This window comes from Drosophila biarmipes, unplaced genomic scaffold (genome assembly GCF_025231255.1).
Source record: "Drosophila biarmipes strain raj3 unplaced genomic scaffold, RU_DBia_V1.1 ptg000004l, whole genome shotgun sequence".
In the NCBI taxonomy this organism is placed as follows: domain Eukaryota; kingdom Metazoa; phylum Arthropoda; class Insecta; order Diptera; family Drosophilidae; genus Drosophila; species Drosophila biarmipes.
In genome coordinates this window covers 4,106,239-4,110,411 of record NW_026114526.1, presented here as the reverse complement: position 1 = coordinate 4,110,411, position 4,173 = coordinate 4,106,239, and the positions used below count along the sequence as shown (strand labels likewise).

General features: G+C 30.7%; 1 long non-coding RNA gene across 1 annotated transcript; it reads left to right on the top strand.

Annotated features, from left to right (window-relative positions):
• Positions 1-1,709: 1,709 nt before the first annotated feature.
• On the top strand, positions 1,710-3,244 carry LOC127011640 (uncharacterized). The gene is made up of 2 exons (XR_007764792.1): positions 1,710-2,111; positions 2,203-3,244. It is a non-coding gene; the product is annotated as an uncharacterized LOC127011640 (long non-coding RNA).
• Positions 3,245-4,173: the final 929 nt, after the last annotated feature.

Below are 4,173 nucleotides of genomic sequence, written 5' to 3'. Positions count from 1 at the left end.
AGTTGCTGTTTTAGAATTATCTAAATGGTTAATGTATGAATTTTATTATAATTTTCTATTACTTAAAAGTCCTTCTTCGAAAATAATTTATATGGATACAGATTCATTTATTTTATCTTCAGAGGAAGACTTTTACGAAACTATAAAAGAAAATCCTGAACGATTTGATACCTCAAATTATAAACTAGAAAACCAATTTAATATAGTTAAAGCTAATAATAGGGAACCTGGCAAAATGAAGGATGAACATGCAGGTAGGGTTATGACTTCTTTTGCTGGACTGAAGGCTAAGGCATACTCTTGTTTAGTTGATAAGGAAGGAAACGAAAACGAATGTATAAAAAAAATTAAAGGAGTTAAGAAATCGGTTATTAAAAAACTGAATCATGAAGATTATATAGAATGTATAAAATATAAAAAAACATTTTATGGATCCCAGCGAGTTATTCGAAGTAGGTCGCACATCCTCTATACTGAAATTATGAATAAAATAAGTCTTAATTATAAGGATGATAAGAGATATATTTTACCAGATAATTGTAATACATTGGCTCATGGTCATTATAATATTGAACATATATTAAGTAGTCAAAATTAAACCCGTTATTAAGTAAATGTTTATATTATAAGAATAAAAATTTGTAAATAAATAGATAAAAAATTCAACTTGTTATTGTTGCGTTTTATTACTTTAGCAGGTCATTTACAGATATCCATGAGTTGTGGCTGGAATCGAAACCGCTCCATTTTACAAGCACTTGATTATTTTTCCTTTTTAGTATTTTCTCTACTAGGAAAGCATTTTTGTCTTTCACTTTTTGAAGTTCCTCTTCATAAAATGACCCATTAATAGGGGTACCCATATAATCTTGTATTTCATATGTTACGGGGTATGTAGACTTGACTTTTAAAACTTTAAAAACTTCTGTGGTCCAATTAGGTTCGTATCCCTTCATAAATGCTCCCTTGTATTTACTTATTCTAACAAAATCACCTACTAAAAATTTATGTTTTGGAAATATTTTTGGTATATTATATACCGATTTTAAAATAAACTCTTCATTTTTCGTGCAGACATCTATAGGCTTCATTTTAATTGTTCGGTGATATGAATTATTGTATTGATTTACGAGATAATTGATGTTATGAATCCACTTATATTTACCCTGCATACTAAACATTTTCCACATACGATTTTTTAATGTTCTATTAAAGCGTTCACATATAGAAGCCTTGAGATGCGTATAAGTATGATAATGATTTATATCAAATTTATCCATTAATTTCCTAAAAGTGGAATTAAAAAATTCTTTCCCTTGATCTGACTGAATATTCTTGGGTGTACTTTTACTCTTTTTAAAAACAGATTTCATTGCCTCTGCTACATCCAGGGCAGACTTTGACTTAACTGCCTCGGCGTATGCATACTTTGAGAACGTGTCAATAACGGTCAGTAAATATCTAAAACCCTTATTTTCTTTCGAAAATGGTATCATTTCAACTAAATCAATTTGCCATGTGTCATTTATCACTTTTTGAACGAACTTTCGCCGTATGAAGTTTTTTCGCGCAGCCTTATGAATTTCATCGACAACTTGTTGTTTGCTCATCTTAAGGTGTTGATTTATTAGTATTATTTTTTATTTGATGACGATGGTTGCTTAGTCAATAATGCTTGCTTATATACAAGAACATCCCTTTTTATTTCTGAACGCATCTTTTTTGATATTTCAAAACATAATCGTGTTAAATCTATTTGCACATCCTTATCATAGGTACCTTCTAAATCAGATAGTTGAATATCAAATTTTTGTAAAGATACACACTTAGGAATAATATGATTATTGTAAAGATATATTACTTGCTGTCTTAGTATGGAGTTCCAACATAAAAATGTAGTAAAAAATATGCCTAATCTTAGTAATGATCTCCAGGACTCAGAATCAAACTCAATTTTGTTACCATACTGATTAATCACAAAAACGTACTGATTATCTGATTTCCTAAATCTAAAGTTACATTTTATGGAGTGCAAGCACGGATGATCAATAATTGTATCAGGCATCAAGAAGTCATACTGGTCCAGCTTCAACTGAATAAATTCCTTATACGTAAGAAGTTGCATCCATTCGCCTTTGTCAAATCCAATGAAATTATTTTTACTTTGCTGCATCCAAACCATCGGCAAAAATTTTCGAGTAGTTGACAGACCACATTTCAATTTTAAGTTATGAACAACATAATACTCGAATCCAAAAATGACTTCGTGGTCCTGTTTCTTTCGAGAAGTTTTATTTCTTTTAGTTACACACATGTCCATCAGGTAAGACTACTCTAAATAAACTGTAAATATGTTCTAGTCTTACCGGTATATAAAGGAGAAAGCCCTAGCAAGCACACCCTCAGTTGATTAAAAAATCTCAACCAATGATGAACACAGTCGATCGTAATTCAAGCATTATAGTAGATTTTCAATATGTACTTGGTAACAACAAACAAGTTTTCGTTAAGGAGCTGGCGTTTATGCCTGCTGGAACTGTTATACCTAATTTTTTCCATTTCAAACCGCCATATAACATAAAAGAATTGGATAATGGAGCTCTTAAGCAGCAGCACCTTAACCAGCAGAACATAAACGGATTGGATTGGTCAGCTGGAGACATTCCATACACAAGTCTTAAAGAAATACTCACACCACTCAATAAGTATCACACAGTTCTTCTTCGTGGTGAAATTAAAAAGAATTTTTTAATCAAGTATTTATCAACAAACATTATCGATATAGATATCGGAAGAAGTTTAACTCAACTACCCAATTTTTCTACGAATTGTAGAATACACAAGAAAAAACTTCCACTTCGATGTTCATTAAATAATTTATTTAAGCTGTTTGTATTCTTAGAAAACACCAATTATGAAATATATAGTAATGGTGACACATGTGTTTAAAATTTAGTAAAAAGAAATTCATAATCCTATCAGGTTGTCTCTTATTATGGATTCTTTTAAGAGATTTTTTGGAAATGATCCCCGTAAAAATGGATACACGCAACTTATTTATTGTAATTATTGCGGATCTGATACTCATTTCGAGAAGAACTGCTCCAAGAAACGCGATCAAGTGAATATTAATAAAACCTAATATAACTTAAAAACATTATATAAGCAATTAGTAATAATATAATATATTAAAATTCATTCCGAATAAAAAAATTTTTTTAATAAAAAATGTTTACACAATTTATACATCCTTTTACAATGCTTATTTGTGGACCCTCAGGATCGGGAAAAACAACCTTTTTAGAAAATCTAAACACCAAAAAGAATGATCTTTTTAATATTTCAATAGATCGAATTATTTGGTGTTATGCAGAGGAGAGTGCCAAGCCCAATTTCGAAAAGATTGAATATTTTAAAGGAGTCCCTGAAACAGTTGAAAATGAAACGAATGAACCAATTCTTTTAATATTGGATGACTTGATGATGGGAGCCTTTAATAAAAATGTGTGTGAGCTGTTTACAAAAGGATCACACCATAGGAATTTATCAGTTATAGTGGTAACTCAGAACATATTTCATAAATCTTCGCACACCAGAGATATTTCACTAAATACCAAATACATTGTTGCTTTCAAAAATCCTCGTGATAAGCTTCAATTTCAATGTTTAGCAAGACAAATTTACCCAGAAAACCCCACGGAGCTATTTAGAATATAAAAAGAAGTAACGGAGCAACCTCACGGATATTTACTTATTGATCTCACTCAGGGCATTAACGATCTCTTAAGATTTAGATCTGACATTTTTAATTCAGAATATTCTGTGTGCTATTCAAATGAAAATGGTTTACAAAAAGAGCCTAAATCGCTTGAAAGCGAACAAACACTTATTGTATGTGCTCAAAAAGGCCGACAATAGACTACGTAAGGCAATTATAAGCAATAGTAATAGTGACCTGGTAAAAACAATAGTAGAGATTGTATTGAACACATTACAGGGAAACCATAAAGTTACTAAATCCCATCTTAATGCTCTAAAAAAGTATAAAAATGCATTGCGCTACCTTTCGTGCCCAAAACGTACATTAAACTCTAAGAGAAAAGTCCTTATTCAAAAAGGGGGATTTCTACCGATTCTAATAACTTCATTGCTTTCTGGAATTTTTGGAAAACT